This window comes from Poeciliopsis prolifica, unplaced genomic scaffold (assembly GCF_027474105.1).
Source record: "Poeciliopsis prolifica strain line A6 unplaced genomic scaffold, Auburn_PproV2 SCAFFOLD007, whole genome shotgun sequence".
Classification (NCBI taxonomy): domain Eukaryota; kingdom Metazoa; phylum Chordata; class Actinopteri; order Cyprinodontiformes; family Poeciliidae; genus Poeciliopsis; species Poeciliopsis prolifica.
Window position 1 is genome coordinate 1,890,647 of NW_026562382.1, and position 14,912 is coordinate 1,905,558.

At 41.2% G+C, this 14,912-nt stretch overlaps 1 protein-coding gene across 3 annotated transcripts in view; it reads left to right on the forward strand.

Annotated features, from left to right (window-relative positions):
* Positions 1-11,012: 11,012 nt before the first annotated feature.
* Positions 11,013-14,912, forward strand: part of LOC129361310 (radixin) — a 37,209-nt gene continuing 33,309 nt past the window's right edge. Inside the window, exons 1-2 of one of the 3 annotated variants that reach the window (XM_055032080.1) lie at positions 11,013-11,263; positions 11,379-11,507. The gene's annotated coding sequence lies outside the window, so the exon portion shown is untranslated. The remainder of the gene's footprint in view (positions 11,264-11,378; positions 11,508-14,912) is intronic. The other 2 variants (XM_055032079.1, XM_055032082.1) reach the window with 2 other exon arrangements.

The window sequence follows — 14,912 nt, forward strand, 5'->3', positions numbered from 1 at the left end:
CAGACTAGCCAGGCACGATTAGCAAACGCCTGGTGGAACTGCTCGTTATGTGAGCACATTGTCACGATACCCTGATCTAGGATTTTCTTTTTCAATATATGGACCAATATTAATATCGGATGTATGTATTGTATAAAAATCAAGTTATGAATAGAATTGTACACAAAGAAAGTTTCCCCCCCCGCAACTTTTATTGTAAGTTGCAAATTTCTTGTGCTCACTGACCAGACTTGACATTATTTACATTACAAAATGGTCATTCATTGTCATTAATGCATGCAACCACAACATGCAGAGGTTTTCTGACGACAGAGTAGAGGAGCTGGATGCTGCAGGGAGCGTTTGAGTGCATTTGTGAGACCCGTAACTGGGAAATTCCAACTTCAGAGCACAAACGAAGCGCAGCGCTGGGATTCATCTGGATTTCTCTCAAACTGTTTCTGGTCAGTGTATGAGGTTGCTTCACCATCTGAAGAGCGGATGGCTTCTGATTGATATCGACTGACCTAAATAATTTTCACTTTTGTTTAATCTTTAGAGATGAAACGCTTTGCATTAGCAGAATTTATTGCAGGTATAAACATTTGCTATAAACAGTTATCAGGCTTACAAGAAAAAAAAAATAAACTGTGTTTCTCAACAGGGTCCACACACACACACACACACACACACACACACACACACACACACACACACACACACACACACACACACACACACACACACACACACACACACACACACACACACCAAGCCTTATTGGCCGGTTTTCCGTTAATGTGTTGATTCAAATGTTGCAACATTGGAGTGCAGTTATTCTCGCTGAGTGTTATTAATCACAGCTTCTAGCCCAGACGTCGCATGACAGAATGAGGTCTAGACACGAAGGAGCCAATCAGGATCAGAGGTCAGATGCGGTGTTTCATGTCCAGTTATGCAAATCAACCAGGAAGTAGCTGCTTGCTGCTCTCCTGTTGCCTTTGGAGGCCAGACGAGGCTCTAAGTCAGTCCATGTTTAACGTCTCCCACCTGGTGTGTGATGCATGCTGTCTGCAATCCGTTCTGAAAAGAAGAGACAGAATGTAAATATCAGCTTTTTTTCCAAATGGGGCCATTCGTTTTATGCTCTGCTTATGGCCCTTACAGATAAACAAAAACAGAAACTTTTAAAGATAAAACATTTAAAAAGTCTCCAAAGTGTTTCATCTCTGGAGGCCTGCACACATGTTTTAATGAAACCAGTTTCAACGTGTAGGATAAATTTATCATTTTTAACCTTTTCAATGTAAATATTAATAATTGACATTCCTCTTTCTTTATTTTTGTTTCACAAAAGTGTTTTTTTTCTATCAAATACACTTAAACTTCGATGTTTAAACAGATTCATCAATCTTTTTAAAAATGTATTTAATATTATTCATGTGGGGAAAAATGCTCTAAGGATTACGATCAAAATGTTACAATTTTCTTTCCAACTTTTAACTGAATCTCGTTATTAGCTTCAGTTCTCAGAATGCAAAGCTGGTATTCACACGTTTAACAGTTTAATTTTATCAAGTGCATGAAAGCTGTGGGTTTTTTTGTTGTTGTTGCTCAAAGGTAAATGCTTAATGTAAAAAACTGACAAGACATGGACAATATATTTTGTCCCATAACTTCTTTACATGTCAGCGTACGTGGAAAAAATCCACTAAATCAGCAGAGTTGGACTACAAGTGTGGGTGTTTGCAGGGAGCGAGTCGACGCGTGATCTCACCTTGTAAAGTGTAAACGCTGCACTGATCTCACTGCTGGAACTTCAGAGCTCATTTCACTCCCATTACACGCCGCTCATCATTTAGAGTTCAGGCATTTTAGCGACTGCTGCTACAAATTTTGTTTTATTTTATAGAGTCGATCAACTCCAATGGGAGTAAAATCAGCTCTGACATCCCAACAGTGAGATCAGAGCCACGTTTATAACTTCTCAGGGTGGAACCGTTTGGTCGCTGGCTCTACTGGTGTCGCAACAAACCCGAATGCTTACTTTACTGTGCAAATCTCCCTCTGGATTGTTTCAAATCTAAAATACTTTGCCCGTCGTTCAATCAAAAAATAGGCACTGATTCTTATTTTTATTCAGATTTTTTAGCAAACTTGTTTAAGAAATGTCAAAAGGTTTGGATATTTTTTCTATCCCTTTGCCCATATAGGGTTTGTATTTACAGGACATAAAAATATCTGCAGCATAGAAAAACAACAACATTGTGTTTGGAGAGTTATTTTAGAACTACAGTGTTTTAAAAATGAAAGTCCAGTTAAAGTGCAATTTTATTTTAACTGCAACGTTCCAAGTACTAGAAATGTGATCTTCAATGGGAGTCCATGGAACAAACAAAGAGAAACAGATTGGTCTGAAAAAAACTAAATAAAACATATAAACTGGTGAAATGTGATGCTGTTTGGTCTAAAACAGTCAAAGTTTGGCAGAAAGTTAAATATATTTTTTTTTTAATCACAAAATATTTCCTAAAGGGTTGGTGGAAATACATCTAAATTAGGAAAAAGGTGAGCTAAAGATGTTGCAAAAAATAATTTAAAGACAATAAACGTGGAGACACAGTCAGGCTTAAAAAGAGCTCTTGCGTTTGACACACTCACAAAAAAAAAAAAACATGCTGAGTCCTGGCAGGTTTAAGTAGCAGCTGTTGGACCAGGTCAAAGGTTAAAACTTCAACTTGAAGCCTGAGTTCTTCACTTTTCGAAAACTTCCTATCATCCGAAGTCGGACAGAATTCCAGACATAGTTTCAGCTTTGTAATGGATTCCTCCGCTGTGCAGAGCCAGCTCACGATTATCACCGCATCTGCGCTTCCATCTTTTCTGACAACATGAACTCTCCAGCTGTCGGTAGGATTTGGATGGTCAACGTTATCGACTGCGTTTGAAAAGCAGAGGAGACCCACACAAAGGCAGAGCTGACAGGCGTCCAGATCTCTGTTTCTCTGCCTTTGGCGAACGAGCGTCGCTTTTCCATACCTCTGATGTTAAGACTTCACACTATTTGATCATCAGGTAAGAAAAAGCTGCCACGGGTTTTCCGGAAATGCTGAAACGTTACGCAGCACGAGCAACTATTGTATTGACATTCTGGGAGTTGAACAATGCACACTCAGAGAACCGCTCAATGGATAGATAGTCGGAAAAAACTACAGTCCTTCTTGCTGACAACTATCATCCTTTACAAGCAGAGTTCCACTTTCTGCCTTTTGGCCTCTGGCTCAGCTTTTCTGTGTGAAAAGTTGCAGCTACAGTGATTTCTCATGATAATGGAGGAAAAGACGAGTTGCATCACAGCGTTGGGATTGATTGGCTCATTTCTACATTTATTTATTCCACATATGTTGGTGCTGATGTTCGTAGTAATTGTCAGTTGATGTTGATGGTACTCTCCCTATCTTGTTGGATGTTTCTATCATCCCTCATTTTTAGAACTTCGATTGTACGTTTCTTAGTCTTTGTGTCGACTTTTTCTTTTTTTTCTTTACTTACTGTAACATCAGTTTCCACTTTGGGACTTAACCAAGCCTGAACCTTATGCTTAGGGATAGAAAGCCGTTACAACCAAGGAATGTGGATCCGTCTGTTTGACTGATTGGAAAACTCGATCAGACCTTGAAGCAGATGGGCTACAGCAGCAGATGACAACACCAACAGAAAACGGATGCTCACCAGCATCGGACAACAACAGGCTTTTGATTTGATGACTCTAGATGTCAGCAACAACGTTGCACGATAGAGTTAAAATTTGTGAACGACACAAAAGCTTAGATCCATTTTGCCTCGTAGGAGTGTAGAAGTTACATTATTGCCCAACTTAAGGGTTCCTTAGTACCAACTAAGTATCATTGAATGCCAGAGTTGATCAGAGTGTTCTCCAACCTTTATGTCCAACAGTGCACCTTCTTTTTCAGGGTGACTTCACCTCCAGCTGGCTACCCAAACACACACTTTCCCCAGCCTGAGCTGGTTGGTAAGATTATCTGGGCAGTTCAGAAAAATCCAGCCGGACTTTGCAAGTCTAAACGTGTCTCAGCAAAGGTGTTTTCAGTGAAGCTCTTCTCGGATTTGAGGTCGCAGCCGCGGTCTCTTACGGTTGTGCAAATAAAGTCGACTCTTCGAAGCCGTGTTCACCTAAACAGTTTACATTTGCTTGCAGTGAGCACACAGTAACATCCCCGCAACCAACAAATACAAATACAGATGATCTCACCAAAGGAAAGGCGACGGATTTGATCATGTAGGCGTACTTACTGCGACTGACGAAATGGTTTTATACCACAGTAATCTGGTGTAATACGTCTCAATGATTAAACACGGCGTATCTGTTCTGAAATGACACCGGATTGAACTGAAGGTGTGACGCTGCCCTACATTAGATAATCTTTTTCTGCCTTTGCTTAATATGCAACATAAAGATAAACGCAAATCCTCTCACAGCAGCAGGGCAACGGAGTCCACACAAAGTCACTTCTGGACTTTGAAAAGAAACAGTTCTCGTCTCTCTCCTCATTTGTCAGATTGAAGATTCTCAGAAAGAAAAGGGAGGGAAAAAACAGATGTTATCACTGGATGACTGAACTGCAGGCAAAGATGGGAGTGGATGGATGGAGAAAGGAAGAAAGAAAGTAAACATGGTCTGTAGTTGTGCATTCAAAATGCCTTTGGTCCAACACACATAGACGTGTAAACTTTTAAAGGTACCACTAAAGATTGAAATAAAGAATAAAGAGAGAGAACCACTCTTTGCACAAAGAATTACAACACAGTCTTACTCTAAATGATGGAGGATTTTCTAATGTGACGGCTCACAGACTGAGTTCTGGTTTCCACTACGTTGCTTAAAAGATCCCAGCAGATGCAGGAGGCCCAGTGTCGCCAACTTGTCTGGGTTAACAGGTCCAGCAGCTCTGGTAGACGCTTTTAGATCGACTGATGTAGAAAAATATAAACAGTAGATCATTACATCCAGGCTGTGCAGTTGGTAGCACTGTTGCCTCGCAGCAAGGAGGTCCTGGGTTTGATTCCCAGCCCATGGAAGTTGAAAGTTTGCATGTTCTCCGGTCCAAAAGCATGACCGTCAGGTTGTGACTGAATTCTGCTGAGTTGTGTGTGTGCATGGTTGCCTGTCTCTGTGTCCATTGCGCTGCAATGGACTGGCGACCTGCCCAGCTTTTTGCCTGAAATGTCTCGCTGGAAATGGGCACCAGAACCCCTCCAGAACCCGCAGGGGAACCAATGGTGTACAGAAAACGAATGGATCATTACGTACAAAAATGCTTAACAAATGGGTGAAATAATGGACAACAAACAAACCTGTTTGCTGATGGGTGTGTTGGTGGACCTTGTGGTTGGTTGATTAGCTGCCAGCTAGCTAATTGGACGTTTGGTTGGATGATTGACAGGCTGAATGAAAAGTGGAGTGACTGCTTAGTTGGTAGAATGAATGACTTGGTGAATGTTTGGCTGGTTTGTATGGATAGTAATTGATTAGGTGGCTGTTTGGTTAGTCGGTTGGTTTATTTCTTCGTTTATTGGGTGGATAGATGATTGATTTCACTCGTTTTAATTTACTTACTGCAACAGCCACATACTCCTTTCAGTTTGTTTCACTCTGTGTGGACTCTGAAAATCTATAAATATAATCATAACTCTCTTCTGGATTAAATTCTTCATATACTCTGACATTTGAACATGGTATCATTTTAATTCTTTTCTGTCAAATAACATTGAGAAGCAATGGCTAAGTGGTAAAAGTCACCTGGTTTGCAGACAATTTGTAGTATTTGGAGGATTTTTAAATCAGTTTAGCATAATAATAATCATTGGTTAAAAGAAGCAGAATTTTGGCAGAGGCACAAACGAGTCAAAGTGAAGTGAAAACAAAAACAACAAACAAAGAAACCCAGTGAATGCTTTGTAAAGCCGGATCTAAAATTAAAATGGTATTCATTTATTGTAATTTTGGCGGAGGAGACGAATCTCCGTCCCCGGCGGCGGGCAACCCGCTGGAGAAACACAAAACACACGCTCATGGGATCACTTTGATTTCTGTCCCTCTTTTACATCTCAAAAGGCAGCATTATGTAGCACTGAGGCGGAAATAAGAGCAACAGATTCCATAATGAGGATCTGCCTTTCGTCGGCCGCGTGCAAAAGCCACAAAACCGTGTCGGTAAGACAACGTGATCAAGAAAAGGTGAAACCCTGGAAGGAATAAAACAAATCATTGTCCCAGCTTCTGGAAGTGAGCAGAAGAAAATACAAAACAAATGAATAGGAGCGAGTTGACTTATGTAATTTCTGCGTGCACAAACATGTCTTTGTGCTGCTCAAGTATAAATAAAAACAGGCACAAGAAGTAAGCCCAGGCCACGCATTACACTGTTAAAAAATACAAATAAATAAATGAATACTTCAGATGGGCACTTTTTTTTTTGTCCAGACAAAAAAAAGTGCCAGTGCTTTAGCACCACCTAGTGTTTATCTGTGCACACCTCTGTCTACCGGGGTTGTGTTCAGGTCTTTTCGGTAATTCTGGGGAAATATTCAGTTCTGTAGAGTCTCTGTTGTCCCGTATTTTCTCCATTTATTCAAGACGGTCTCCTTTTTTTTTTTTTTTTTTTACTGCAATTAACTAACAAATGCCTCAAACTCATTTTCATTTTGGGTCACATCAAGACCATGAATGTTCCGACCAGCCGGTTGAGCCAGAGTGTATTGATAAAACCCTTCAAGCAGCTATCAAGTGCAGCTGTACTTCTGAATGTGAAATGATATTGAACACAATCCCTCTGGGATTTTGCAGTTGTTTTGTCATGTTTTGATATGAAAGTCACAAATTTTGAGTGGCTATTTTAGACGCATTTGCAAAAAATTTTGCAATCGTTACATTTTTTGTGTGTCGCTGCATTTGACTTTTTGTTCTTCTCCATATCGATCACATACTATAACTTGACATCGTTCAGCTTGACGTTCAAGTATACTTTTACCTACAGGTGAGAGTTACTTAAACCCAATGCTTTGGATCACTTTTGTGGAAAATATGCAATCAATTTACATTGATGCTTCACCACGGCGCTCCGTTGAGTTTACGTGAATTTCAGCTGTCATGGATTTGTGAAAAACTTGGGAATTTGGAGTCTGCAGTGTGGAGGACCACATAGAAAGCCACGGCGGGCCGGATTTGGTCCCCGGACCTTGAGTTTGTCACTCGCTCTGCAACTGATACTTTCACACAAGCAAAACATTTGAATTCTTTGCTCTGCAAACTGTGGCTTGAGCTAAGTAATACATATGGGGAAAATGGAAACTATAAGGAGAACGCATAAACAAAGTTAGCCAAATCTGCGTAGTGCGTAGTGAAAATAAATTAACTGGAAAGCTGAACTAGAGCTTTTCTCATGTTTTTACATTTTCCCTTCTTGCATTTCTTTTTGCTTTTTATCTGTGTTGTACACACCTATTGTAAAGTTATATGTGGGAATCTTTCAAAAAATGATTTATCATGGTTTCACTGGGACACATCACCACAATGTGAAATTTCTTTAACTTCTGCCTCTCAAGACCTAAACACAACAGAAACAGAGGACAATTGGGACACCTGTCATTCGCCCAGGAGCGTTGTGGGAAAATGGGAAAACTCCATCTGCGCTGTCTGATTGGATGAGATAATTGCGTGGGATTTTTCACGCCAATTCCATAAAGCGACGTATTTTTATTTTATTTTTTTACCTAGTCCAGATCAAATTTCTAAACAGAGAAACAAGAATGTAAATGTTAACAACTCGGAGGTTTAAAGAAGACCGTAACAAATGACTGTTATAGTTTGTGGTCGCAGAGATTTTTTTTCTCTCACAGCTCCCAGTGTAAACACAGGTCGTCGTCAACTGCGCTGTACTTTTAAGGAACTGCTAAAGAGCGGCGTTGACGCCGACGTCACCATCAACTGCACACGTGTTTGCTTGAAACTTCACGAGCTCGGTGGATGGAAAACGCCGCGAGCCAAACGCCGGGATGAAATAAAAGCTGCAGCTGCGCTTGGGTGATGGAGGAAGCGGGGGTCTGCTGCCCTCTTGTGGACACTGTAAAAACAGCTAGAAAACAACAACAGCTTTCTTTTAAGAGTTTGAATCTCCTGCTGCTGATGTTTGTTTCTGATGTAGAAACAATTATTTGAATTTCTTTCTTAGACAGGAACCCAGTTCCTCCATTATTATTATTATTATTTTTTGCAATGTAATCTAAGGCTACCCAAAGCCTAACAGTTGAACAATATAAGGAATTACTCTAAATGCAAAAATGAATTTTTAAAGGGGCCATGTTATGTGTTTTTCCAGACCATTGTTATAAATTATATATATATATATATATATATATATATATATATATATATATACATATATATAATATATTATATATATATATATATATATATATATATATATAATATATATATATATATATATATATCATACAAAGTTTCGTGTATTTTAGTATTTTCTGTGTTAGATTGACATAAAGTTGCAAAGAGATTTTTAAAAAAAATTTTTTTAATGACACACTTGTTAAGCTATAATCTTATTTCCTCTCTTTCATTTTTTTCGGTAAATACCTGGAGTCTTCGTTTCTTTCTTCCTGTTTGATGCGGATGAAACAAAGACGCGGGTTTGTCCGCCTGCCACCTCTCAGGTTGCCATGGAGACTGACAAACAAGCTGCGATACGGTGAATGACCAGAAGATGTCAGTGTTGCACAGCAGAAAACGTCTTGGTTGATTGTTTTTCCTTATCTTTTATATGTGAAAAATAAAAGAGAAAAAGTTAAAACTTCAGCTAAATATCTCAGATTTACATATTTTTTAATCACTGTGCATCTAAATTCTGACATATGTATCTGTAGATAGATAGATAGATAGATAGATAGATAGATAGATAGATAGATAGATAGATAGATAGATAATTTTGTGACCTTTGAATGCTGTTTTTGCATGAACCAATATACTTGAACAACTGAACTTATAATCTTCAAACTAATCATTAAAAAAAAAAGTTGATTTAATAGTTATAAAACAACCTCATCATATGAAAATGGTGGAATTTGTATAAAATATAAAAAATTACAATTTTAAAAATGAGTTTTTGATTACTGTGATCCCATCTAATGTACGACATCACTTCCCAAAAACTGAAGAGTGAAAAGCACACAGCAGAAAGCGAGTGGCCTTGGCAGGACAGAGAGCGTTGCGCGGGAAGAACGTCAACAGCGTCAAGAGATATTGGATGTTTTCACACAGACGGCAGGGAGGACCCGAACCAGGAAACAGAGGCCAATGCTTTCTGCTGCGTTCACTCATGTGAGCATCTGGAACCTGCGAGAGGATCAGTCCACAGGCTTGTGGAGCTGTGGACGAGTCAGAGTCGAAGGGGGCAAACACAAACACACACTGGACGTTTTTCACAACCATAAACCAGTTTGTGTTGGTTTATCACCTAACGTTACCAAAAAAATAATACCTTGCACTTTGTGGTTTTCATGTGGATCAGAGATGCAAAGAAATCAATCTTTTTTTTTTCTATACTGTAACCTGGTGTCTGAACTCGGCCAGCCGGATTTAGTTTCTTCTCACCATATGCTTGAGAGGCGCAGGATGATACAGTCCTTTGAGCAGATGTTCAAAAGAGAGAGACAGAAAAATAATGAAAAAACAAAGATTAGAAAACCTCTGGCCACATTTTAGAGACCCTGGGCTATCATCTCTGCGTTGGTGCTGGTTGTCACGGGTTCAGGTTGGGGCAGGCTGCATGCCGGTGACTCACAGCCCGCATATGATGCATCTCTCCTCTTCACAACCGCGGGCTCCGCTCCACCACACGACTGTTTTCAGAAAGCCCTCGCTAACGCGGGCGGCCATATGAATGGAGAGCTCTTTCAGGAGATGATGAGCCAGTTTTGTCGTGTGTTTATGAGACAAAATGTTGTAGTCATCATCACAGCAGCTCAGGAGGAAATTGGCGACTTGATTTGTCCAATATTTAGAATATGATCCATAACTTAACAAAACACATTTTTGGGGTAAGGGGGTTTTGAGACGGTGTATTCTTTGTGTTTATATCTTTACATTCACTTTATAGCTCTGAACTGTTTTCCGATAGCTAAAACGTAATGGTTTGAATGGAAAACATAGAAATGGTCCAGTCAAAGTTTAGGCCAGTCCTGCTGAAATGTTCAGACTCAAAACAACGAGAATTAGGGCTGCACCGGTTGCAGTTTTCTGTTCGATCACCGATCTTTTAAAAGGTCTGACCTGACCCGAGTCCGATTTTAGCTGATACCAATTTCCTTTTCTTTTTTTTTCTGATAAATTGCTCAGTATAGCTAGAAAGTTGCTGAATTGGCAACAGTGGGGTAACTATTGTTAACTGTAAATGTGCAAACATGACCTGGTGGGCCAGTCCGTCAGCCAAACTGTGGGCTGCCAGACGGGGCTGAGAGATCTCTGGGTCGATTTTTAAACGTTTGCTGAGCTGTAACCGCAGTGAAATGTGGTTCTACTAAGTACCGCCTCACAGGGCCTGAATACAAAAGCACTCCACACTTTTTAGATATTTCCCCCCCCAAAGACATCATAATCATAATAGAGTAAGCTTAAGTGACGTTACAAAATGTGAAGAACATTAAGCGTTTGCAACATAATGGTCACACTCAGATGTTTTGGAACAGTCTTTCTTTAAAGAGTCATCCTACTTCTCTATAACCTGTAGTAGGCCAATCACATAACCCACAGGATCACGCAACAAATCTTTACATGTTTCATAAAACCTCTCGAAATACAACGTGACCCAGCAAATGCACCAGAAGGGCCTGCAGGGCTGCAAGAAAGTTTGGTTTGCACCCCGCAGCCAGCAGCACTGCAGCTGGAGCCACCGGGTGAGGAGAGAGGAGGGGTGGAGAGGGGGTGAATCTGCAAGGCTCAGCTCACCACGCCTCGGCACGGTGAGTCCGTCAGCCATATTGACTGCCTCCTCTGCCGTCGTGGGAAACGGGCGAGAGGAACCGCAGCCCCTCCGTAGTGCGCTCCGCGTCCGGCAAACAAGCGCAGAGGGGTCGGCCGGGAAGGTGAGACGCTCTATTTTTACCCCGCCGTGGATATATAAAGCAGGCGCCGCCAGCGGGAGGAGGTGACAGCGCGGCGCATCCTCAGAGGAGCCGCCTGGCGTTGGAGGTGAGTTTCATCGGCTTCGTCTCCGCGCCGCCTCACCTTTAAGCCGCTAATATGACTGGGGATTTGTTTGCTGACTGAGAGCGGAGTTTTTTTTTTTTTTTTTTTATCTCGGCAGGCCGGTAACAAGTTGTTTCACAGCACGTAGCCGCCTGACGGAGGGACAGTCGGGCTTAGGGGCGGCGTGCTCGGGACGGCGGTGTCCGTCTCGCCGCGGTATCGAACCGGCTGTCTAACGGAAGGACGGGTGAGTCGGAGGCGGCTGACACCGGCTGGTGTCGCTTGTCTCTCCGGTGCCGTATGTCAGTAAACGTTACGCAACAGCGCAGCCTTGGTAATAAGATGCGGGTCCCCGAGTGACTGGGAAGAGAGACTCGCTCAGCTTCATTCACATCAAACGGAACAGGGTCGCAGCATCGGTTCCGGTCGGTCTGCGCTCCCGGTTCCTGTGCCTCTCTAAACGAGCCTGAACGAGCCGAGCTTTGAAACGGGGAACTCTGCGGTTTGCTCTGCTCGTTTCGTTGTGTGTTTTGGAGAGACGCGGTGTGTTTGTTAAGTGTGTTTGGACCGCGTCACATTCCGCTGTTAGCGGAGTAATTTGTCGGGTCGGCTCAAAGCCCAAACTTTCAAAAGTTTCCAACGTGTCGAGGCGGTGAGTCTCTCCCACACTGCGGGCCTGTTTTTTTTTTTTTCTAATAAAGCCCAGTTGTTTGCTGCCCGTCATGGAAACCTACCCGGAGACCAGTGAAGCTTCCCGGACGTAAACCTCCCGCACATGTTAGCGGTCCATCTGCGGCGCTGCGACGCTCCGCCGACGGCGCGCAGGAAATTAGCGGCCGCTGATTGGCCGCATTCGTGCGCGTGAAGCGTTCTATTGGTCCATGTCCGCGCAGCTCACGTCGTTCTCCCGCCGCCCCCCGCTGGGACCAAATTACAACTCATTTGAGAAAGAGGCTCGGAGCATGATGACATGAGATAGGCGACCTTTGACAGCTGGTTTTGGATTTCTGTCTGCTGGGCTATTAGTTTTTTGTATTTTTTTGCGTGTGTGCGTCCTGTTGAATAATCATGCAGGTTAAGAGCGGGGAAGTAGAATTTTACCCACTTTTCTCTGCACATCCATTATTATAATCTTTTTCTTATTTTGAACCCAAAACCTCAAAGTGAAGATTTCCAAGGTTTTCTAAAACCCTTTTCTGCAACATTGTCCCATAACACATAATGTAGGGCTACAACTAACTATTATTGTTATGCATAGTTGATTGATCTGAAAATAACCTTTTTTATTTGTTTTTGTTTTAAAAATCCAGTGTTAGAAATACATTAAGATATGCAAATAAATTAAAAAAATTTTTATATTAGAAAAACATTTTATTGCCTAAAGTTGCCTTCTTTCAGTGAATGCTGTATCATTTGTAGTAAAGGATGCATTTGCAGCTAAAACAATACTTTTAGCGTCGACATTTTAAAAGACTTTCTGATTGCTTGACTTTGCTTCAGTACAGTGTATCGCTGATCTGTTGACTTTATTTATTTTTTTTGGGATTAGCCTATTAATAACTGGATAGCAAAAGGAGCTTGATTTATATTGTTATTTTTAAATAGTACTTTGAATCGGATGAAGCTAAAAGTAGAATGCTCCCATTAACGATTAATCGATTGACTAAATTAGTTGACAGATATGTCAATAATTGATTGATCACGATTAATTGGATTAATCATTTCAGCCCGAAGCGTTTCAAGAAGGCCTCTTGGTTTAGAAACACAATCAGTGGTAATGGACAATGACATCAATAAAAAAATCTATCAAACCCACATTAGCATTCTGAAACCCTAATCAGGCATAACATTATGACCACTTGTCTCATTGATCCGTCGAGGCCCAGACTTCGAGACTCCTGAAAGTGGGCCCTGGTTTCCGTTCCCAGTGTGTTTGCGGCACATCGTTTAGGTTTAGTAAGTAGCGAGGCGGGGAACGGATGGATCAGACTTGCTCATATAACGAGCCTGGTTGGTTCGCATCCTTTACGACAGATGCCATTGCAGGATCTGGAAGGAAGTGATAGAATGTGTCTCAGATTGAGGATGAGAAGCTGACTGATTTTAGCCTTCACACACAAGCTGCTCCGTCTGAATCTGATCTCAGTGTCGGTTTTACTCCCAAGTGTGTGAAGGTTCGTCTCTGATCTTTCTATTGTTCTGGTGTTTCTTCATAAGTTGATCCTTCGGACAACTAAAGTGCAGTGCCTGAACACGGTGGGATAATTTTCCTCCCACGAAGCATTTCACAACTAATGATTCATGTTTTAGTTTTGAATGAGCTTCTAATTAGTTTTTGGCTGTTTCCTCTTCCTCCTTTTTCATTTTTGTTTTTGTGACTTAAAATGTGTGAAGGTGACTCAGTGAGTTATTGAGTGCCATGGAAACATAAAGGGTTACAGTGTGACATTTGCCCCAGTGTTTAAGTCTGGGCTCTTGGAGGTCCCGTCCTGTTTAGGATGTTTGTGCTGCTGAACAAACACTTTGCTCCATTCACACTGTAAGGAATTGGTGGGATCCTCAGTGCCACAACTAAAGGTGCCGAGCGTAACGGTGAGGAAGGCGTCCTGCTGCTTCAGCAGCTGTTGGATGTTGACTGTGGGCATTTGTGAATGTGCTGCCAGATGTACTTCAGAGTCCCTAAATACACGAGAAACAGTCCTGTTGGACAGATTTCTTTTTATCATTACATTATTGTTTTGTGAGCAGATGACCCGGCTCACCTTTCTGTCTGATCATGATTGTTAATACCATGAGTTAATGGTATTTACAAGTACATTTTGAAAGTAAGAATTGACAAGATAATCAAATTGGATTTATCTAAAACAGAAATCAAAAACTGACGTCGTCACAACAGTGTTTTGATCTTTTTATTTCCACAGAGCCGAGAAAAAGTGCTGCACAGTTGAGGTGGACATATTGTTTATTTGTTGTGACACATTCATTGTATCCATTATCATTCATTGTGTTACATTTATCGTATTGTTTATTCCTGATGACACATTTATCATATCATTTATTTATTGTGACACGTTTATCGTAAGAGTTTTGATTGATCGTTGACGCAATAAATTCCAATTCACGCTGATCGATTTTCCCCCTCAAACTGTTTGTATCATCAAAGTTTTCATTATTTTCTCCGCTGTTGGTTCAATAAGAGTTTCGTATAATTAAATGCAGTTAATGTTTGCAGTTTAGTGATACAAATTGCTGAACTGCAAAAGGCAAATTATACCCAGGACACGGCTATGATTTGCCGTGTCATGGTGTCACAGCTATTCAATTACCTAAAAACGAGATAATTCTTGTAATCACTTTCCTTGTCACAGTGCTACAGCAAAATATTGATTAGAATAGCTGCTAGGAGCTGATCGGGTAGAAGTTTGGGATTGCAAGGGAATCTGCAAACTAGTCGGTTAAAATGATTCCTCATATCCGTGGTATATTGAATGAGTGCATTCATACTTTGTCATAAATGCATTAATAACCCACCATTCCCACACTTCTACCGCCACATCAGCAGAAATAAGAACTCTGCACAGTTGCACAGTGCAGACGGTGGAAAAACCAGCAGGAAGCTCATTCTTGTATTAGTTTGGTGTGGGTTCCTCAG